This window comes from Muntiacus reevesi, chromosome 5 (assembly GCF_963930625.1).
Source record: "Muntiacus reevesi chromosome 5, mMunRee1.1, whole genome shotgun sequence".
NCBI classification, from domain to species: Eukaryota; Metazoa; Chordata; class Mammalia; order Artiodactyla; family Cervidae; genus Muntiacus; species Muntiacus reevesi.
The window spans coordinates 63,549,904-63,575,080 of record NC_089253.1 but is presented as its reverse complement, the minus strand read 5'-3'; positions in this window follow the sequence as shown (position 1 = coordinate 63,575,080).

Here is a 25,177-nt window from a genome sequence, read left to right as displayed (position 1 = left end):
AATGGGGTAGCCATCATGGTCAACAAGAGTCCAATATGCAGTACTTGGATGCAACTTCAAAATCAACAGACTGATCTCTTTTCGTTTCCAAGGCAAACCATTCAATATCGATAATCCAAGCCTATGCCCCAACCAGTAACACTGAAGAAGCTGAAGTTGAATGGTTCTATGAAGACCTACAAGACCTTTTAGAACTAACACCCCCCAAAAAATGTCCTTTTCATTATAGGGGACTGGAATGCAAAAGTAAGAAGTCAAGAAACACCTGGAACAACAGGCAAATTTGGCCTTGGAGTACGGAATGAAGCAGGGCAAAGGCTAATAGAGTTTTGCCAAGAGAACGCACTGGTCACAGCAAACACCCTCTTCCAACAACACAAGAGTGGACTCTACACATGGACACCACCAGATGGTCAACACCAAAATCAGATTGATCATATTCTTTGCAACCAAAGATGGAGAACCCCTATACAGTCAGCAAAAACAAGACCGGGAGCTGTGTGTGGCTCAGATCATGAACTCCTTATTGGCAAATTCAGACTTAAACTTAAGAAAGTAGGGAAAACCACTACACCATTCAGGTATGACCTAAATCAAAGCCCTTATGACTATACAGTGGAAGTGAGAAATAGATTTAAGGGACTATATCTGATAGAAAGAGAGCCTGATGAACTATGAATGGAGGTTCGTGACATTGTACAGGAGACAGGGATCAAGACCATCCCCATGGAAAAGAAATGCAAAAAGGCAAAATGGTTGTCTGAGGAGGCCTTACAAATAGCTTTGAAGAGAAGCAAAAAGCAAAGGAGAAAAGGAAAGATATTCCCATTTGAATGCAGTGTTCCAAAGAATAGCAAGGAGAGATAAGAAAGCCTTCCTCAGCAATCAATGCAAACAAATAGAGAAAACAACAGAATGGGAAAGACTAGAGATCTCTTCAAGAAAATTAGAGATACCAAGGGAATATTTCATGCAAAGATGGGTTCGATAAAGACAGAAATGGTATGGACCTAACAGAAGCAGAAGATATTAAGAAGAGGTGGCAAGAATGCACAGAAGAACTGTATGAAAAAGATCTTCATGACCCAGATAATCACAATGGTGTGATCACTCACCTAGAGCCAGACATCCTGGAATGTGAAGTCAAGTGGGCCTTAGAAAGCATCACTACGAACAAAGCTAGTGGATGTGATGGAATTCCAGCTGAGCTATTTCAAATCCTGAAAGATGATGCTGTGAAAGTGCTGCACTCAATATGCCAGCAAATTTGGAAAACTTAGCAGTGGCCAGAGGACAGGAAAAGTTCAGTTTTCATTCCAATCCCTAAGAAAGGCAATCCCAAAGAATGCTCAAACTACTGCACAATTGCACTCATCTCACACGCTAGTAAAGTGATGCTCAAAATTCTCCAAGCTAGGCTTCAGCAATACATGAACCATGAAATTCCAGATGTTCAAGCTGATTTTAGAAAAGGCAGAGGAATCAGAGATCAAATTGCCAACATCTGCTGGATCATCAAAAAAGCAAGAGAGTTCCAGAAAAACTTCTATTTCTGCTTTATTGACAACACCAAAGCCTTCAACTGTGTGGATCACAACAAACTGTGGAAAATTCTGAAAGAGATGGGCATACCAGACCACCCGACCCACCTCTTGAGAAACCTGTATGCAGGTCAGGAAGCAACAGCTAGAACTGGACATGGAGCAACAGAGTGGTTCCAAATAGGAAAAGAAGTACATCAAGGCTCTATATTGTCACCCTGCTTTTTTAACTTACATGCAGAGTACATCATGAGAAACACTGGGCTGGATGAAACACAAGCTGGAATCAAGATTGCCAGGAGAAATATCAATAACATCAGATATGCAGATGACACCACCCTTATGGCAGAAAGTGAAGAGGAACTAAAAAGCCTCTTGATGAAAGTCAAAGAGGAGAGTGAAAAAGTTGGTTTAAAGCTCAACATTCAGAAAACTAGGATCATGACATCTGGTCCCATCACCTCATGAGAAATAGATGGGGAAACAGTGGAAACAGTGTCAGACTTTATTTTGGGGGGCTCCAAATTCACTGCAGGTGGTGACTGCAGCCATGATATTAAAGGACGCCTACTCCTTGGTTGGAAAGTTATGACCAACCTGGATAGCATATTAAAAAGCAGAGACATGACTTTACCAACAAAGGTCCATCTCATCAAGGCTATGGTTTTTCCAGTGGTCATGTATGGATGTGAGAGTTGGGCTGTGAAGAAAGTTGAGCGTGGAAAAATTGATCCTTTTTGAACTATGGTGTTGCAGAAGACTCTTGAGTGTCCCTTGGACTGCAAGGAGATCCAACCAGTCGATCCTAAAAGAGATCAGTCCTGGGTGTTCATTGGAAGGAGTGATGCTGGAGCTGAAACTCCAATACTTTGGTCACCTCATGCAAAGAGTATATTCATTGGAAAAGACCCTGATGCTGGGAGGGATTGGGGGCAGGAGGAGTAGAGAATGACAGAGGATGAGATGGCTGGATGGCATCACCGTCTCCATGGGCATGGGTTTGGGTAGACTCCGGGAGTTGGTGATCGACAGGGATGCCTGGTGTGCTGCGATTCATGGGGTCACAAAGAGTCGGACACGACTGAATGACTGAACTGAACTGATGTTGGACGCAGCACATTAGTAAATCATATCATAATAATAAAAATTAGTATTGTGTTCTAAATTCAAGTTTCATCTTCACTAAAGCAAAAAAGACACTTGCTCCTTGGGAGAAAAGCTATGACCAACCTAGACAGCGTATTAAAAAGCAGAGACATTACTTTGTCAACAAAGGTCTGTCTAATCAAATTATGGTTTTTCCAGTAGTCATGTATGGATATGAGAGTTGGACTATAAAGAAAACTGAGCACTGAAGAATTAATACTTTTGAATTGTGGTGTTGGAGAAGACTTTTTAGAGTCCCTTAGACTGCAAAGAGATTCAATCAATCCATCCTAAAGGAAATCACCCCTGAATATTCATGGAAGGACTGATGCTGAAACTCTAATACTTTGGCCACCTGTTGTGAAGAACTGCCTCATTTGAAAAGACCCTGATGCTGGGAAAGACTAAAGGTGGGAGGAGAAGGGGACAACAGAGGATGAGATTGTTGGGTGGCATCACCAACTCAATGGACATGAGTTTAGGTAAGCTCTGGGAGTTGGTTATGGACAGGAGGCCTAGAGTGCTGCAGTCCATGGGGTGGCAAAGAGTTTGACATGATTGAACGACTGAACTGAACTGAAAGTTAAAAAAAAAAAAAAGAAAGAAAGAAAAAGGAGAGAGAGAGATGATTTTAGTACCACACCATAAAATTGTAGTTTTGCTTATTAAGAAAATAGCTTTATTTCAAATTTAAATATAAGAAAACCATGGGAAGTCTACTATCAAAGAGATGAGTTATTATATTTCCATGTTATTTCTGCTAGTCTGTTGTTTACTCCTTTAACAGTGATTTGTGCCCATTTAAGACCAGGAGTCAGAAAGCCAAATTTAATTTTATATTACTTCAGTAACATATTCTTCATCTCCATCACTGCTTTTATTTTTCTCTCCAAATATTCCCTCTAAATATAAAAAGAGCATCACGCTCTTGATTTATGGAGGATAATTCTCTTTAAATTCATGAAATTTTTAATTAAAATTTCATTCTGTTCTTAAAATAAGCTTTTATTTTCGTAAAGCCAGGGTGTATGCATATGTGTTTGTGTTTCATCTTTGTCTTTCATGTACCTTGTTTTGTTCATGTTTCTTTGAGTCTTGTTCTCAAAATAGTATTAAGTTACAAAGACTATATAATAGTTGCTTCTATGAGTAAATGTTTCTAGGCTAGGTCTTTTCTTGTGTGACAATTTTGTGTAATGATATAGGCCTAAGATGAATGTTTGAAAAGCCTAGTATTAGAATGTTTCCTCCTTATAATGGAAAGAAAAATTTTAAAGGTTATAAGCTAAATTTTAACTTACACAGTAGACTCTGTCTTGTTCCAGAGCAAGATTTGTTTATCGGTTTAGGAAAGAGTTCAAAATCAGGGCTGTTAAGGTTCATTGGTAATTGGCTCTTCTGCATAAAGGACTAAAATGTCACCAGATAAAAATGCAGTCTTCTAATAAATAACAACATGAGTCTGACAGCAGTATCCTTTTCTGTAAAACAGAAACTAGAACACAATGAAATACAGTTTCAAAGTGTTAAGAAAAAATAACTGCAAAATTAGAATTCAAGCCTCAGTATATATGCCTAGTGTTAGAAAGACAAGCCCCAAAAGGAGACACTTGTTATCTAAGACCCACTTCACCAAACCAAGACTTAACTATAGTTTTGCTTTTCCAGAAATGGAGGCTTAAATAGACTGATCAGGAATTGCCTCCCTAGATTGACACTAGTTACATAACCTGCCAGATAACCCCCCATCATTCCCTATTAAGAAAACATTCTTATAAAGCCAACCTGCTCTCTGGCCTGATGTGACTTCCTTGTTCCTGCTTTCTTCTGCCTGTAAGTGTCTTTCATTTTGTACAGCTCTTTGGAGCTTCTTTTTATCTGCTAGGTTATACACTGTCTGATTCTTGAATTACTAAAGCCAGTAAAGATCTTTAAAATTGATTTGCTTTCAAAAAATAAATAAATAGACATTAAGTTTTTGGATTGGACAATGTGTTGTTTGGGTTTTTAATTTATATTATAGTCTAATGTCTTTGTGATGTATATGTACATGCCCGTGTGCCTATTCACGTCCAACTCTTTGTGACTCCATGGACTGTAGCTCACCATATATCCCTGTCCGTGGGATTTTTCCCACAAGAATACTAGGGTGGGTTGCCATTTCCTCCTCCAGTGTGTCTCCCCCACCCAAGGATCAAACACACATTTCATGCATTGCAGGTGAATTCTGAGCCACACAAGAAGCCCACATTTTCTTTTGTATGCATCAAATAAATATATGTCAGTAATAAAAACAGTTCACACATATAGCACTCAAAAGAACTAGAAAAACAGTTCAACATGCATCTAACATCTATGCTCCAAAGGACATTCAAAACAAATGTATACCATGTGCTGTGCTGCTCTCTACTAAGTGACTTCATTTGTCTCTGACCCTTTGGACCCTATGGACTCCTCTGTCCATGGAATTCTCCAGGCAAGAATACTGGAGTGGATTGCCACTTCCTTCTCCAGGGAATCTTCCCAACCCTGAGATCAAACCCGGGTCTCCCACATTGTAGGCACACTTTACCATAGTCTGGTAGGCTCCTCTGTCTGTGGGGTCAGAAAGAGTCGACATGACTGAGCGACTAAACTTTCACTTTTCACTTTCAAGCGGGACAGGCCAGATCCTATGAAGCAGGACCAAGAATTTCTCAAAACAGGTCACAATAACAAAACACCACCAGGAGAACAAAATCAATGAAGGTCAAAGAAATTTTAGGAGAAAGTGATCTGTTATAAAGGCAGGTTCCGCATAAGGGTTTATTTTCCTTGACTATTCTTCTGCAGGAAGAGTGACAATTAGAGCTGACATAGAAGCAATAATTTAAAATTGTCATTGACCTATGAAAACAGTTTGCTTAACAGTAGCATTGACTAATCAAAGCTTCCCAATATTTGTACAGATTCAGCTTGTAACGATGCCCTGCTAAAACTGACTTAGGAACTTTACCCAAGAAAAATTAGGTACTTAGAGTAGCCATATTGGAGAAGCAAATGGCAACCCACTGCAGTGTTCTTGCCTGGAGAATCCCAGGGATGGGGTCACAGAGTCGGACACGACTGAAGTGACTTAGCAGCAGCAGAGTAGCCATATACTATGCCTTGAGTAATTTTAAGGCTATTAGTCACATAAATATACTTAATTTTAGAAGAAGAATGTCATTTTGAAGAAAAATAAATAAATGATACAGTTCTCTGCTTGTAGTTAAGGAATTCTATATTAAAATTAAATTAATTAAATAATAAATTGTATCGCTTAAAATGAAATAGCATTATTTGTCTAATACCCTATCAATTTCTCACTCGGTCAAAATGAGAAAAAATTATATTATCTAGTAATAAGCATTTATCAGACAATAGCATTAAACTAAGTTGAATAAAAACACACTGAATAAAAATATGTATGTACCTTATACCTTAAAAGTGGTTAAATTTCAAGATAAAATATTTGAATTCTGTAGCAGGACTTTAAAATAATAGCTGATCATTATTAATTTCTTCTGGTATTTATTGTCACAATATTAATCATGATGAACTCATTTGGTATTAATGTGCATGTCATAACTAGTTCTTTAGGATTTCAGCAGTGATTTCATCAATGATTAATTGCACAATTATTTTAAAGGGTTACCAATTTTCTTAATGCCTCCTACCTGACAAAAGGGTTGAGCTGTATTTTTGCAGGTATAGAGAATAGCAGGTTTATTTAAATGTCTTCCATCCATGGAGTCAACATTAATCCCTGTGTTTAAGTCTCATGTGGCTACTTGGGCTCAATTCTTGCTATTTTCATTTATAATCTCAATATGTTGACCTGATTAAAATACCATCTTTTAAAGATTAATCATCTGATACAAGTGACTATATTTTAATATGAATGGGAGTTGAGAAGTGAGGAACTAGATCATTAGAGAAAGAGACAACCAAAAAATTCATTCTCAACTATTAATAAAAAGTGGGAGTAAGGTGAAAGTCTATAAGATGGTGGTGGGACAAAAAATAGGAAGAGAAACATCCTTGCAGAATTTCCAGCTTAATAAGGTTTTTCAACACTTAGAGGTCATGAAATGGATACTATGAGACAAGATATTGAGTTAGTCCAAAATTTCCTTTGGGTTTTTGTGTAAGACGTTATGGAAATAGAGAACAAACTTTTTGGCCAACTCAGTATTACAGGGACATAAAGAAATATGAATGACAGATTTACTGATGGAACTTCAGTACCATAGAAAGTGGAAAATATTTAAATTATATTGGACACAAATATATCAAAATTTTTCAAGTCTCTGGTGGCTCGGTCATAAAGAATCTGCCGGCCAACGCAGGAGACGGGGGTTTGATTTCTAGTCGGAAGTATCCCCTGGAAAAGCAAATGGCAAATCCATTCTGGGAGACTTGCCTGGAAAATCGCATGGAGAGAGGAATCTGGCAGGTTACAGTCCATGCGGTTGCCATGGTTTAGCAACTAAACAATAACATCAAACTATTTTCTTATGGATTTTTTCATTATTTTTTCCTGTTTATTTGCTCTTCTACTAGCATTTTTCTCTAAAACTATTTCAAAAACTATTTCAGTGTGTTCTAATTCCAGAGGAAAATAAGTTAACATAGGCCCCATGTAAATGCACTTCATATCTCTTCCTTGCGCTTTTATCTTTCTTCTCTCACTGCCCCTATCCCAAGCAATTACACACATGAAGAAGTATCCTATTACACACCTGAGGACACTGTTTCTCCATATTTAAGTATCATTCCACCACTCCTGGCTATCTAATTTCCAAACTTTACAATAAATTCAATTCCTCAGGGATGGCAGCTCCTATCTTTAAAAACTGTGAATTTTATTTGCTTAAACTCTGTTAGGTGAAATTTTAATCTACTCTCATATAAGTTTGGGGATTTTAGAGGATTTAGCGCAATTGATAAAGTAGCAGAATACTATGACAGGTATAAAAAAATCAGTTATTAAAATAATTATGTAAAGAAAGAAGAGAGGAAAAATAAAAGTAAATGAACAGGATAATATAAAAATTGACTAGGAAAATTTGCCAAAAAAATTTATTAGAACTATGAGAAATCAGTCTATAGCCATACCACTCTGAAGGTGCCCAATTGCATCTGATCTCGGAAGCTAACCAGGGTCAGGCCTGGTTACTATTTAGATGGGAAAACTATGAAAAACCACTCGAGGTGATGAAATGAAAAAGTCAAATGATGGTAGATCTGAAGACAGAAATAATGAAATGAAAGATAATTTATATAATTTGCTTCATAATGAACACAAATAGAGATGGAATAATTTCAAACTCCACTGGCAAAATTGCTAGCATAAATTTGCTTTACATAGTTGTTCCTTTAAAACCATGGCTTATTCTCTAAGTAGAGTTGAATATACACATTTCTACATATTATGAATATTTATATATTGCCAGCCAATACCCAGTATGCTTGTCTATATTCAATTTCAAAAATGCATTTACACTTAAAATTTCCAGATTTTGCATCTGTAGAGAGCCCAGATCACATGTAAAAAGAAATATTTTGCAAGTATATAAAAACAATATTGAAAAGAAAGTAAATTAGGAAGTTCAAAAGTGGGTAAGGAGGTAGAAAGCAATCTTTATTAACAAAATGAAGTGTGGCACATGTGGTACATGCCTTGGTTTATTTATAATCCATGCAAACTAATGAGATATTGATATTTTCCCTATTTTAGAGATAAGTATATGGACACAGAAATATTAAAGAACCTGCCCAAGCTCACAGAGTGAGTGACCCTTGGTGTCCAGCAACAAATCCTGTCCGTGAGCCTCCAGCAGTCAAAGTGAGAAATAGGTCTGTTATAAAAGAAAGGACCAAATGCCAAATGTGTATTTCAAACAATGGTGATCCTTTAAATTGTTATTACCACTTTAGAATCACTGGCACTAGGAGAATAATCAGGCATATCTCTATAAAATATTTTAAAGGTGAATTTGTGTTTGGCATGGTTATTAATGAAGTTGAGAAATGGACATTAAGCAGAAGATTGGCAGAAAACAAAATGAGCTATCTTATCTAGAGATGCACTGATGCATTGAAATGTAATCTGCACAAGGAAAAATATTTCATTTTGGGTAGACAAGCTTATCTGTGTTCTAAGTGTAAAGCCAATTCAAACTTGGCAGGGATTTCTGCTTTGCTTTGTCTTGCATTATTTTCAACTGAATGGAAAAATGCTAATGCTACAGAATTGGCTAAAATTATCAGGGGAAGAATGTCACTTTTGAGTTTTTAAAGCAAAATTTATTTTTATTTCATCTGATTGAGATATTTAATTGAAATAATGTTACATTTCCAGAGCTTAAAATGCACACTTTCATGTTTAATGATTCTCTATGAAAAAAAGTTTATTGTAAAATTATTAAAATGAAACAATAAACATATTCAATATACATGTTTAAACTTTATTTCTTATGTATGTTTCTGTTCATAGCACAAAATTTAAAAATCACACTTACCACCTATTAATATTATTTCTTATGTATGCATTTTAAGTAAGTAAACATATAGTGGAAAAAATTACATACTAAGCTTTAACAAATCTTCTAGAAGTATTATATACTTATGTTTTTGCTTCTTGACAGTCAGGTAAGGAGTAAATTAAATTATTTTTCATTCATGTACTCAAAAATTATCACAACTAAAATTCCCATATGTAGAATTTATGATTATCATCAAACTTTTTCATCGGAATTTTTGTCTTATATTTATCATCTAGTTAACAAACACCATGATTGCATTGCCAAATGTAGCCATTCAGTCATTTTCCTTAGGGTATTAAAAGCTCTGTTATCATTGAAGAAAATATTGAAGAAATTTCGGTATAACATTTTTTGAGATATTCATTTTCACTTGTGTATTATTCTGTTTAAGTGACATGCAACTATATTCATACTCTCTATCAGGTTGGTTCATTTTTCCATAAAACCTGCATAATAAATATTTTGTGCATTGCAGGTCATAGGATGTCTGTCTCCACTGCTCAGTAGTGTTCTTGGGTCACCTATAGAGAACACATGACAAATGGATGTGGCTCTGTTCCAGTTATTTTTAAAACCAAAATAGGAATTAGTTGTATTTGCATATGATCTGATCTGTTTGCCTCTAGTGCCTCGCTGTGTATCACTCATGCCCTCATTTGGTTTTCTGTCTTCAATCAAGGTTCTGTTCTCAGATATACTTATTTTACTCCTGGACTAAATCTGTTGTACTCCTGTGTGCCCCCTGATTGTACCTGTCCATGCATCCAAAAGTTGGCTGCTTATCAAATGTAACCTGCTCATAGAGGTCTTGTCTAACTAGCCTTCTCTTGTAGCTACACACACACACACACACACCATTTTTGATGTATTAATAAGAGGATCAGATGTCCTAGTTCACAGTAAAAAGTCATGGTTTGCCTGGAATAGAGCTGGTTTATTTCTGCTAATCCCATTCTTTATAGTCTTTCTTCCAGATAGTATATCATTTGACCTACTTTTCATTAGCTCCACTATGTAAACTGGACTGGGTCTGACAGAACTAGTTTTTATACATCCTACTTTTGCTTTACATTCAGAAAACTAAGTTCATGACGTCCAGTCCCATCGCTTCATGGCAAATAGATGTGGAAAAAGTGGAAGCAGTGACAGACCTTATTTTCTAGGGCTCCAAAATCACTATGAATTCAGCCATGAAATAAAGATGTTTCTTGGAAGAAAATCTGTGACAAACCTAGACAGTGTATAAAAAAGCAGAGTCATAACTTTGCCAACAGTTTCATATAGTCAAAACTATGGTTTTTCCAGTAGTCATGTACAGATGTGAGAGTTGAACCATAAAGATGGCTGAGCACAAAATTGTGGTGTTGGAGAAAACTCTTGAGAGTCCCTTCAATGCAAAGATATCAAACCAGTCAATCCCTGAATACTCGTTGGAAGGACTGATGTTGAAGATGAAGCTCCAACACTTTGGCCACCTGACGTGAAGAGCTGACTCATTGGAAAAGACCACGATGCTGGGAAAGATTGAGGGCAGGAGAAGGGAGCAACAGAGCATGAGATAGTAGGATGGTATCACTGATGGACATGAGTTTGAGTAAATTCAAGGAGATAGGGAAGGACAAGGAAACCTGGCATGCTGCAATCCATAGGGTTGCAGTGTCAAAACATGTCTTAGCGACTGAATGTTAACAACAATTTATGCCTTAGTGGATTCTAACAGTACATAACATGCATGTTCAGGAACAGAATTCTCCCTTGAACACATCATTAGAGATAAAAGATAACCACTGATAACCTGTCTCTCTTTCCAAAACTTTTTCTAGAGGCAATGTCCTTACTTCATGGACATACTGCATCATGTGATAAAACGGATTATACTTGGACATAAGTTCTCATTCATGCCCAACTCTTTGCAGCTCCATAGACTGTAGGCCTACAGACTCCTTTGCCCATGGAATTTTCCAGGCAAGAATTGTGGAGTGGGGTGTCACATTTCATCCCCCAGGGGATCTTCTTGACCCAGAGATCAAACCTACATCTCATGCATTGCCTGCATTGGCAGGTGGATTCTTTCCATTAGTGCCACCTGGAAAGTCCTAAGTGGCTAGGGACAAATATTACCAGGTCAGATGTGCTAGAGATTTACATGCAGCTGTCCATGGTGGCTTCTTGATATGCCCATGGCATGATGGAAGCCTTTCACAAAAGGACCAGGGCTTCAGCCTGCAGGATGACATAAACATAAAAGTGGCTAAGAAATAGGAGTACAGAAAAAGGCATAATTATTGAATTTCAACCTCAAATTTTCTACACAGATTTTACTGTAAATAATGCTTCCATGAACATGGGTGTTCAAATACCGCATTGAGACCCTGATTTCAACTTTTTGGGGTATATGTAGGCAAGTGGGACTGCTGAATCATATGGCAATTCTGTTTTTATTTTTTGAAAAATTCTCATACTATTTTCTGTAGCAATTGCAGTATTTAAATTCCAAGCAGTACACAAAGTTTCCAATTTCTTCAATCCTGGCTATCACTACTTTTCTTTCATTTTTTTAAATAGTAGCAATGGTTAATATTTATTTTAATCACTAAATCATTTTCAGAATGGTTTTCTTCAGTATTTTATATTTTGGGAAATATAAATTCTATTTTCCTGTTATTATTTTTTTATAAATATTTTATATAATTCATTAAATTTTTACAATGATTTTATGGTTACTGTTTTTATTTTGGTACCTTACGGGAAATATTCTTTCAAACATGTCAATGATGCATCCTACTTGGAATCCTTTGTGAATGACTGTAACACACAGTTACTTTTCTTAAACTCTGCCATGTGTAAGTTGCTCCATAATGTTGAAATTAAGCTTTGATTTTTACCATGTTAAGCGTTTCTACTTGTGCCTTGTGGCAGTTATCTAATTCTGTTTACAGCCAGATTGTATCATCTTTTCATTAAAATAACTAACTTGAGTTCAGCCATTCATCTACCTTCCATGGCACTTTCCTGAAATATTTGTTTTGTTGTGGTTTATTCAATTCAAATAAACATACTTTTCTCAGTATGCTGCTACATTCCAGATGTCATGTTAGCTGTGTAAGGGATCAAAGCATAACAAGATTCCTCTTCTGGGGAAACATAATATTTTATTCAAACCCTAAGCAAAACGTGATATGTTATTCATTTGTCTGTTAACTTAGGTAAATCCTTGCTTATCACCTTTCTAAATGTTTAGTCCTTGTTCTACTTAGTATTTTAGTTTTATATTTGGCATTTTAATTTCTACATTATATTCTGTCCTTCAAGAACATATTTTTATTTATTGGACATTTGGTATTTTTCAGGTTTCTATGTTATTTGCTGCAATATAAGTAATTTTCTCTTCCTCATTTATATCTTGCTTTCTGTGACTTCAAAATTAGTTGATAATTTCTGTCATTCATGATCAATACAAAAGCTAGTTAATATAACTAGGTTTTATTGATTTTATTTTGCTCTTGTCTCTTATTTTTCTTTTAATCTCTTCATTCTATGTTTAGTTGCTAAGTTGTGTTCAGCTCTTTGTGACCCCATGAACTATAGCCTGCCAGGCTCCTCTGTCCATGTGGATTCTCCAAGCTAGAATACTGGAGTGGGTTAGCCATGCCCTCCAGGGGATCTTCATAACCCAGAGATCGAACCCAGGTCTCCCACATTTGCAAGCAGATTCTTTATCCATTGAGCCACCAAGGAAACCCAAGAATACTGGAGTTGGTAGCCTATCCCTTCTCTAGGGGAACTTCTCAACCCAGGAATTAAACTAGAGTTGCCTGCGTTACAGTTGGATTCTTTACCAGCTTAGCAATCCTATGTATATTCTTATTTTTATTTCTTATGCTTCAGCAATATCTTTATATAACCATTAGATTATTTTGGCTACACAATTATTCTTTAAATGCTATATAAACTTTACATAAATTTTCTGTATTTTCTGGATGATTACATTTTATTTAAAGCTTGAGAAAATATGCAGCATTTTTTTCCTTTCTAATCTAAGATAATTGATAAAAATAAATAAAGCTGGTGGCTCAGTGGTAAAGAGACTGCCTGCAACATGGGAGATGCAGGTTTGATCCATGGATTGGCAAGATCCCCTAGAGAAGGAAATGGCAACCTATTCCAGTACGCTAGCCTGGAGAATTCCATGGACAGGGGAACCTGGCAGGCTACAGTCCATGGGGTTATAAGAGTTGAAAGTGACTTAGTGACTAAATCACCACCAAGGTAATCAGAGCAGACTAATACATAAAATATTTTCCCACCCATGAATAATGGTGCTTCTTTGCCACAAAGCACATAGCTTACATAAAGCGTGATATTTTATTTCCATCCTATCTACGTATGATGAAAATTTCACAGGCTTTATGTCAATCTTCCTGAGCCACAGTGGCCAGATGCTTAGTCAGAAATTGCCTTAGGTAGTCTTGTGAAACTGTGGGGGTGAAATCGACGTGCAAATTGCATACTTTGAATGAAGCAGATTACTCTCAGCAATGTGGGTGGGTCTCAAGCATTCAGCTGAGAAACTTAATATAGTAAAGTCTGACCAAGGCCCCCAACAACACACAAACAAACAAAAAAGAAATTTTGGCAGCAGACTGCCTTTGGGTTCAAACTGCAACACAAACCACATCCTTTTTGTTCTGCTTCTCTAGAGAACTCTGACATATAAAGATCCTTGGAGATAAATTCTTCATCAAGTATCTTTTCTTTGCTGAACAAATAGGATTTCACTAATACATACATTACTTTTCTTGAAATTATATTCACTGAAAACAATTTATATACATGACTTATCTATCTGTAGTGAGCTATTTGTGGTGAAAGTAAAAAAAGTAAAGTACAATTGCCCTTTATTTCTACAGGTTTAGCATCTGCAGGTTTAAACAACTATGGAACAAAAATATGTGTAAAAAAGCAAAAATTCTAGGAAGTTCCAAACACTAAGACCTGTATTTTCTGCATCTGGCAACTGTTTACATTGTGTTTATAACTTTTACATTTGTACCTTGTATTAAATATTACTAAGTATTATAAGTGGGCTTTCCAGGTAGTGTAGTATTAAGGAATCCTCCTGCCAGTGCAGGAGACAGACATGCAAGAGACTTGGGAAGATCTCCTGGAGTAGGAAATGCAAACTGCGCCTTTGTTCTTACCTGGAGAATCCCATGGACAGAGGAGGCTGGTGGGCTACAGCCATGGGGTAGCCGAGCTGAACCTGACTGAGCGCCACATAGACAAATATTATAAGTAAACTAGAGACTATTTGAAATACATGGGATGATATGCATAGGTTCTATGCAAATATTATGGCCTTTTATATGAGAGACTTGAGCACCCTTAGACGTTGGTATCAGTTGTACGGGTCCAGAAACCAGTCTCCTTGCTGTGTAATAATAAGCATTGATAGAGTAGTAGCAATCTAAATGTAGGATCTGCATGTGAGAAAGAAACGTTGTGTGATGCTACCTTGTTAGTATATGATAAAACTGCTTTCCTTTGAATTTAACCCCTGCAACATTTCTTTTTTCAGCCTGCAATTACTTAATTAAGCTTCATTCTGACTTAGATTGCATAATTTACCCCAAAAATTTTCTGCCCCCAAATAACAATGACTAGATTGCCAAAGAGATGAGTAATCTTGTTCAAACAATCAAATGATTCTGTGAAGTCACATAAAGACCACCTTTCTTTTATTCAGTTAACCCGAATTACCTATTAATAGAAAATTTCTTATCTGATGCAGTTACTGGTCTGACTTTCTCCATTATTTCTTGTACTGGAGACATTTAACATGGAAAGTGGAGACATTTAACATGTGAAATTGGAGCTTCCCCTATGACCCAGCAGTAACGAATCTGCCTGCAATGTAGGAGACACAGAAGAAGCAAGTTCGATCCCTGGGTTAGGAAGATTTCCTGGAGTAGGAAATGGCAATCTGCTCTAGTATTACCTGGAGAATTCCATGGACAAAGGAGCCTCGCGGGCTATAGTTATGGGGTAGCTAAGAGTTGGACATGACCAAGCGTGCACTGGGCTTATGTGAAAAGGAGTTCCATAAAAGAAATAGATTAACTCTATCAGACTATAAATTCTACTTTACTCTCTCTTTTCCAAATGAGCACACATAGATACACTATTAATTTGATTTTTGCAACTGACTACTAAATCTATTTTAAGCTACTGTAAGCTCTCATTATTATACCTGTATTATTATCTTGCTTTATTTTTAAGTAGCTCTGGGTCATCACCCACCTCAAAGTGTGATGTATCAGATTAAAAAGAGAAAAGTATTATAAGAAATAAAAAATTCAAATTCCACTCATAATTAAGGATGCAACATAGGAAAACTTAATTTAGAAATAGATGAGCACACTACCTTAGGGAAATTTGGAAAAGGTCATACAAAGACTGATAATTAAAAAACACTCTTCCACATTTCCTATGCTGTTTGATCAGGATACTTCAGTGATCAAAAATCCAAGAACTATGAGAAATAATACATACAGTTTCCCCCAACCCCAGTTAATGATTTCAACTCCACCTGCATAATTTGCACAAATATGATTTTTAATGCTTTCCTGAAACAGTATATTGAAAACAGGATCAATAAATTATAATGTCTGCATGATCACATCATTATTTTACTTTGAAAAAATGTGAGAACCATGATGCTCACAAATGCTACATTAAGGAATCACACCCTGTAAATATAGCAAAATATAGCATAATTTCCTAATAGGTGGGGGTGGAATGTAGTTTATGGATGCTGATTAAAATTTATTTTAAAATGATCTGTTATTAACTCATTATTTCTGGAGCTCAGTTAATGTATTGAGCTAGTAAGCGAAAGCCAGATGACTAAAAATCGTGACTTAATGCTGTGTGTGTGTGCTAGGTCACTTCAATCATGTCCAACTCTTTGAGACTCTATGGACTATAGCCCACCAGGCTCCTCTGTCCAAGGGATTCTCCAGGAAAGAATACTGGAATGGGTGCCATTTCCTTCTCCAGGGGATCTTCCTGACCCAGGGATTGAATCCATGATTCTTACTTCTCCCGCACTGGCTGGCAGTTTCTTTACCACTAGTGATCACCTGGGAAGCTATATCCCCACAATTCAGTTCAAGAGTCAATTTATCTTCCTTACTCGGTGTTAAAGTGTTCTCAGATTAAGTGTTCTTGATTACACCAGGAGGAGACAGTTTGCTCACCTGGTTTGCCTTGAAGATCCTGATTGTGTATGTGTCACATGCATTTTCAACCTCTAACTTGAATCTACATCCTAATTCAATGCTATGTATACAATTTCATAACTTGTTTTCTAGCTAGAATTGCAATCATAAGTATCAGATTCATTCTCACTATCTCCATCACAACAGCTAAATATAAGATGCTCCTTATGTTCCAGACACTGTACAGATAACTTCTATACATCATTTCATTATTTCACTGAATCCTCACAGTACACTCAAAGCATCAACTGGGGTGAACAGAGATGAGGGAGCTCACACAAGGGTTTATAGTCAAGAAAAAACAGAGTGAGATGTATTCTCTGATTTCAGAGTTTGTGCTACTGATCACTACCCCCACCAGATGTCCTGCACACAGACTCAACAGTGTGGGGAAAAAAAACAAAAAACAAAAACCTCTTGGGCTGCTGCACTTAATTTATTATTCTTCCTAGCTTCCCTGTGTTATCAAACATCAATGTTAATGTCTTTCTTAGTCTGTGTTCTCATTTCTCACCTGTAATAATCTCATCAGATTATTATAGTCACTTTTGAACTGCTGTTTCTCTTCAATCTTTCCTCTGCTATGCTGCTAGATTTAATATTCCAAAATGCAAATATGATCTTGCTGTGTCACTGCTTGTAATCTGTCAGTGATATAGAAATACATTTCCAATTCTTATCATGATGCCCAAATACTCTTCACTCTGTGGCCAGTGTTAACTGCCCAGTGTCATCCCTCATATCTCTGCTGGCAATCATTAAATGTATGTGGACAGCACATTGAGCTATTTGTCTGTTGAGCATGCTGGGAAATAAAATGACATAAAACAGAATAAACAAAAAACAAATAAAAGCTGCCACCACTACCAATCATAAAAATGTGCTGCAAGAGGTCATGAGACCCAGGAACACATGAACTGAAGAAAAGTCAGTTCTGATGGTTTCAGCTGCCTGGAGCATTAAAACGAGTGATTGCCAAGTCTTTACCAGAGAACTTTCAAACTTAATAGATGATATTTACTCATCAATATGCAAGCTGGTGTGGGAGAAGAACAATGACTCTTACCTTCTTTTCTTCTGTCTTTCAAAACTTGTAAGGATGTATGTATTGGCAAAATGTTGTCTCTTGTAACCTGACTGATGATGCCGTTACATGGTTCTCAGCTGTGCTCTAGAGAATGCATTAGGCTATGGATGGTGTAAGTATTGACATAGCTTATGTCCAAAATATACACAGAATCTAAGCTTCTCACATTTTCCTGGCCCCTGGTCTAGACCTCATGGTATTTGAATGGGTTATAGAAGTTGCCTCCAAATGACCACAGTATGTTCACTTTTGCCTCCTTCTAATGCCTCAAGCCAGCAACCAGAAAGTTCCTTTAAAGCAGTGCATTAAATCACATCACTCTTCTGATCAAGACCTTCTGATAGATGTTTGTCTCATTCAAAATAAAAGCCAGAGTCCTTAAAAGTCTAACAAAGTCCACTGTGACTTAGTCCCCCATTATCTTTCTGACTTTTTTCTCCTATTACTTTTCCTCTTCACTCATTCAAGTTATACTGGTTTCCTTTAGCAGCCCAGGCAGCCTTCAGCTATGGGAATTTTGTATCCATCCTTCCTCATCAATAACAGTCTCTCTCAGGTGTTCTTATGACTCATGGCCTCATATCACATCTTTGTCTTTTCTCAAATGCAAATTTCACAGTGAAGCCTTTCCTTAATATCCTATTTATATTTGCACCAAGTTCCACCCCAAAATCCAGGAATTGAAAACAAAGGTGTTTACATTTAATCAAAGGAGTTGAAAACTTATGTCCACAAAAATATCTGCACACAGAAGCTTGTGTGTGTGTTCCTCAGTCATGTCTGATTCTTTGCCATCCTGTGTACTATAGCCCGCCAGGGTCTTTTGTCAGTGGGATTATCCAGGTAAGAATACTGGAGTGAGTTAGACATTCCCTTTTCTAGGGAATCTTCCCCACCCAGAGTTCAAACCTGGGTTTCCTGTTTTGCAGGCAGTCTTTACTGTCTCCACCAGGGAACCCCATATAGAAGCTTATAGCTTCTTTATTCATAATCACCCAAACTTGGAGCAACCAAAATGTTCTTCAGTAAGTGAATGGATAAATAAACTGTGGTACATCATACAATGGAATATTAGTCAATGTTTAAAATAAATAGGCTATCAAGCCAGGAAAAGACATGGAGGAATTTTAAATGCAAATTACCAAGATGCCAATTTGAAAAGCCATCTGTATTTTTTAAATCATGAAACATTCTGGAAAAGACAAAACTATGGAGAAAATAAAAAGATCAGTGGAGTCTGAGGTTGGAGGGAGAAAGAAGAGGGATGAGTAGGTGGAACATAGAGGAGAAAATATTCTGTATGATACAATATTAATGGATGCATGTCTTTAAATATTTGTCCAAACCTATAGATTGGGGGAAAAAGACGAAGGGGATAACAGAGGATGAGATGGCTGGATGGCATCACTGACTCGATGGCCATGAGTTTGAGTAAACTCCGGGAGTTTGTGATGGACAGGGAGGCCTGATGTGCTCCGGTTCATGGGGTCACAAAGAGTCGGACACGACTGAGTGACTGAACTGAACTGATAGAATGTACAAGAGTGAGCTTATTGTTTACTATCAACTTTGGGTGATTATGATATGTCAATGTAGGTTCATCACTTGTAACGAATGCATCACTCAGGAAGGGGATGTTGGTAATGAGGGAGGCTGTGCATGTGGGGGCAAGGGCATAAGGGAAATCTATATTATCCCCTTAATTTTTCAATAAACCAAAATCCTCTAAAAAAGATATTAAAACATCAGTCTTATCTATCTCTTCTTGCCTAGGTATGAATCTTCTTTTTCCCGTACCTAAAATGGCTTTATCTTACAGGAAAACAGTAGCTTCACGTTTTTCTTTAACCTTATGTTTATGGGTTCATGACTATCTCCTTCAGACTTTTGTTCTTGATGTTTTAAGTCAAGATTTCTAAAGTACAAAACCCTTTTCCCTCCAAAGAGATTTGCTCTTGAAAATGAAAACCAAAGCTTGCAAATCTCTGTCTCCAAAAGGTATAAAAAGGGTAAAAAATTATGACAACAACACTGGTGTGTAAGTGTATGTGTGTGTGTGCACGTGTGTGTGTGTGTGTGTGTTGGGTGAGGCTGATGAAAGTGAAAGATGTTCATTTTTACCATATGGCACATGAGCATATATAGCAGAAAACCATGTAAGGACGAAAAGAAGACAGACTAAATTAAAGTTTCAAAATATGTTTTTTGATCTGAGTGAAGGGTGTTAAAAATAAAATTATTATTTTTCTGTAAGTTTATAATTAAAATTTCTTTGAACATGCACTCAGAACTGACTGAAATGACTGCATTTTATGTTTTCATCATAATGCATTCAAATTTTTAAAGCTTAATCTTTTCATATATAAATAGAAGACCTGGATTCTGGTGCTGTGCCCTAGGAATCTATACAGTGCATTCTACAGGCTTGATACTCACAAAGAATGGAATTTAATCTATCCTTGTTCCACCAGCAGAGAATAATTAACTATCAACAGAAGTAGGGAAGTGTAGGATTAGACTTTCATTAATTCCCTTTTGTTCCTATATTGAATGTGATTTCAAATTCAAAGTAATTATATTTGGACAAGATTTTTTGGTTAAAAGACAAGCTAATTATAGGAAACTTAGATATTTAGGCACTTGAAAGCAGTAAACAATTATAACCCATCACTTTATGTGCTCCTTTTCCTCAGAAAGTCACAATGACTTACATTTAATTATACATATCTTACTACATTAACAAGGGATCCATAATCTCTTCCTTATGAGGTCCTCAAGATTTTATAGAAGTACCTTTCAAGAAAAAATATAATCATTTTCATCTAATTCACATCACAATTGCTCAAGCTTTTTACACAATTAATAATCTCACTTTTATTATGAAATGTACATTTCCTTTGTGAAATGTCTTATTTTATGAGCAAGTGTGTGGAATATAAATAAATTGCTTATTTTGTATGCTAATGGGCTTGTGAGTAGGCCAAGAAATACAACTAGTACGTGAGCGATGTTGGCTTATTCTCATGAAAAGCCCTTGTATGTTTGCTGGTTGCTAAATACAATGGGCTGAAATCAAGTTGGAATACATTGATTCTGAGTCCTAGTACTTCCTCAGAGGCAAGCATTTAGGGATGCAGAGCTAGCAAAATTAAGGACTTGGTCAGCGCTCAGCAAGAACAGATTGGGAAAGCTAGATATCTGCCAAGTAGCTTATTGTAACTTCTGGGATAATGTGCCCTGGTTGTTTTTCTGAGTAAATGACATCCTGGAGCTCTGCAGAGGTAATACAACAAAGGCATTAACCACATTAAAGCACTTCCCTTCATTCCGGTGGGCAAGAAAGCCAAAATTTCATCCTACTCACAATACTCAGCATTATCAATGAGGTTCTGAGATACTTTGAGACCCTCCATCACATGAACACACAATTTGGAAGATAATAGCATTGACTTATAAATTTAAGTAAACAAATTTTAATTAAACAGTCAATGTCAGGCTCTGTGGTGAAAGGAAGCTGAGACATGATGAATTTAGAAAGGTTACTGTTGACAATATACAAAATCATTTGTGCAAGCATATATGCAAAAGTCAATAATAATTGTGTGTATGGGAAACTAATAGAAATGAGGATTTTTAAATAACGTAATTTTCAATAGCATCACAGGAACAAATCTGAGACCTCTGCATTAAAAACAATAAACAATATTATAAGTGAAAGTACTATAAGTGAAATCAGACCAATATAAATGGAGAGATGTATCATAAGTATGGATTAGAACGTTCAATATTTTAATAATCTAATGAGGTTAATTTTCCAGAATTTGCTAAGCTGATTCTAGAATATATGTGAAAATATAAAGCACTAATTATAGACAACAACAACAACAACAAAAATTGAAGAACAAACCTGGAGAATGTACCCTATTAAATATCTATATCTATATTTAGGGCTTCCCTGGAGGCTCAGACAGTAAAGAATATGCCTGAAATACAAAAGGCCTGAGTTTGATCCCTGGATCAGGAAGAGGCCCTGGCAAAGGAAATGGCTGCCCACCCCAGTATTGTTGCCTGGAGAATTCCATTCCAGAGGAGCCTGGCAGGCTACAGTCCATGGGGTCACAAAGAGTCAGACACAATAAGTGACTAACACTTTTACTTTCATATCTTATTACTTTGATTACAAAACTGAATAAATGAATAAAACTAAATTTTAAAAAGTACAAAATAAATTGATTTCATTAGAATTTAGGATAATGGTAATAATTCCTGAAGTAATATGCCATTTACCAATTTTACCAATTGCAGTAGTATTTCCAGAACAAAAGAAAATGAAGAATATGTCATATATTGCATGTAATTATTTTTTTTTTCCTGGCCACAAACCATGAGGCATGTGGAATCTTAGTTCCCCAACCAGGTATAGAACATGTGCCCCCTACATTGGAAGCACAGAGTCTTAACCACTGGACCACCAGGGACATACTCATTACCTGTAATTTGAACAGTTATTTATTAGTATAATTTTATATTTCCTTGTTATTATTGACCCAAACTTGCAGAATTTTTTCTGCAGAAAATTCCCATCAATTAAAGTACTTTCTTAAAGATATTCACTAAGAGATGTATTTCTTATAGTGACAACATGAAGAGAACTGCTGGGTCTTGGGGCTGTGATGTGGGGAGTAGCTAAAACTATCTTGAGACTCTGGACAGCCACTCTTTCTTGAGTTCACCTTCAGTGACACCACACTGCAGTTCTCTCCCTTGAAAGGCTGGTTGTATAACATTTAGCAGCATGGCATTGGGTGAGAACAAATGTATTTTTGAACAAATATATATCTGCAATATTAAATGGCAATTAAAATTAAAATCTTATTTTATTCTGCTGGGAAAATCCTATATTATGTTTTTTTTTTTAATTTTGCTATTCCATTTGACATAAAGATGATAAGAGTTAGTCAAAATAATACATGGAAAAAAATTCTAAAAACCTGCAGAAAGTACCATATGTTAATCTCAGAGATTAAGGCTTTATTATTCTCATACATTTCTGTATTCTTAACTTCTTTTTAAATTATTATATTATAAAATTGTAAAATGTAATAAAGTACATTTACTTTTTAAAATTTCATTCATAAAGGTTACCAAAATTTAGACTCTTAATAAATGTCTTGTTTTTTATGAAAAATATGACCTTAATAACTCTAAAGTTTATGTCAGCTGATGCTCACTCCTTGATTTAAAATACTGTAAGTCAGTATTAATCTTCTTCATCCCAATGTCCTTATTTACTGTATTATTTGCAAGAATAACAAGATACAGATTTCATTTGGAACACTTTCACAGTTTATCTTAAAAGAGAGACAATAAAGAAAGGATTAGAATCTTGCTACGTTGTTATAAAATTCAAGAGATATGTATAAAAGAGTAAACCCTATTAAAAGAGGATTAAACCCATTAATTACAAAAGTGTATGAACATTTCTGTAGAGGCCAAGTATGGATGGCATTACCCTTTAAGATTTATATTTCAAATGTAAATTAAAAACTCTCAAGCCAAAAAATTTATAAGCAGAGAAAGTTAGACGAGCCATAACAGGAAAGCTGAGCAAGCAATCAAGGATTATACTGTCTCGTTTGGATCAAGACTGTGTTCAATACAATACCACTTCAGTTTTGTGTTTTCCAGTTTGTAAGAGAATATATGCTCTAAAATCTAGGTAACCTCAGAGCTAATTAGGTAAACTATGGCATTTGTTTGTGTATCTTTGGATTAAAAAATAAATTTTTGGCTCATTTTATGTCACATCATATAAATTTTAGCTTAAATACACTATGTGATAAATTTTAATGTTTCCAGTTTGAAAAAGGAAGAGCTATTTTTTTTGCATAGGAGATTTATCAGTTGATCCTATGAAAATGAAATTATTTTAATATATTCCTTTCCCCAGCCATGTGGAGAGTTGTGAGTTAATTATGTTTCTACTGAGGCAAAAAATCCAATATGTCTTAAAAGTCATAGGGAAAGGATAATACACAATGCAAGTCTAATGAGTTGTGATTCAGTTAAGCTTTCAACATAAGTCAGACTTTCCACAAGAATATCATTTAACAATATGATGCCAAAATAGTCACTTCTAAGAATGCATTTGTCTCATTACACCTTAGATTTTTTTCTTTTTTGGTGGCGGGGGGGGGCCTAGTGTGCAGCTTTCAGGATTTTAACTTCTGGACCATGGATTGAACCTGGGCCCCCTGCATTGTGAGTGTGGAATCTTAGCCACTGGACCACTAGGGAAGTCCCAATGACTCCTTATCTCTTTAAAGCACCCTTTAACTGCCTTCTCAGCTCTTCTACCCCTTTTCGTCTACTTAAAGGACCACTTGAAATTGTTAAGTCAAGTTGTGCTTAATTTCTAGAGCTCCCAGTCATAAGAAAATTAAAGGTTTTCTGTTGGAACCAAGAAAGGAGGCAACAGTATCTGAGATGTGGTTTCTAAATCAGGGGTTTCCCAGGTGGTGACAGAGGTAAAGAACCTGCCTGCTAATGCAGGGAACAAAAGAGACATGGGTTCAATCCCTGGGTCAGGAAGATCCCCTGGAGGAAGGTATGGCAACCACTCCTGGAGAATCCCATGGATGGAGAAGCCTGATGGACTGCAGTCCTTAGGGTCACACAGCGTAGGACACAGCTGAAGTGGCTTAGCATGCAGGCACGTTCCAGATCAGAGCTCAGCAATCAATTGAGCAGTCTCCTCACAGGGTAGACATATCTTCAAACCAAAGCTAATAAAAAGCTGCTGTGGGATTTCCATCCTCCCTAAGTTTTACTCTAATTTTTGGGGGACTTTTACATCCCATCCTTTTCATGAATATGCTTGACTTCCCTGTCTGCTTATCACACTTGTGTGATTTTTCCCTTTTTGTCTTGGTTCTGATGGCATCCACTGTCTCCTGAACTCAGCTATTTATATAAAAAGCCATTTTATGTTTGAACCATAATCTCTAACTAGTTTGTATCACAAGTGTTTCATTTTTTTAATTTGTGCTCTATCATAATATTGGATGGGATACAGACTGCTCAATTTGTATAAATAATTATAATTTTACCTCCTTTCTGGTGCCTATCATTGACCAAGCTTATGTCAACCATTGATCATTTGAGTCTGTCAGCTTGATTGACTCCATGGTAACTCTTGTACATTGTACCAAGTCAGTCATCAGGTTTACTTTTTTCCCTTTTGTATATAAATAGTGGTGACAGTTGGAAGTACAAACAATATGAATATGTCATACCAGCAATACTAACATAAAATAGAGGGTAGGACAAATTGGGAGGTTAGGATTGATGTGTATATGTTACCATGTGTAAAATACATGGCTAGTGGGAAACCTATAGAGGGAGCTCAGCTTAGTGCTCTGTGATGACCTAGAGGGGTGGGATGGGGAGGGGAGGGATGCTCAAGGGGGAGGCAGTATATGTGTACGTGTAGCTGATTCAAATCGTTGTACAGCAGAAAGTAAGCCAACATTTAAGGCAATTATCCTCCAAATA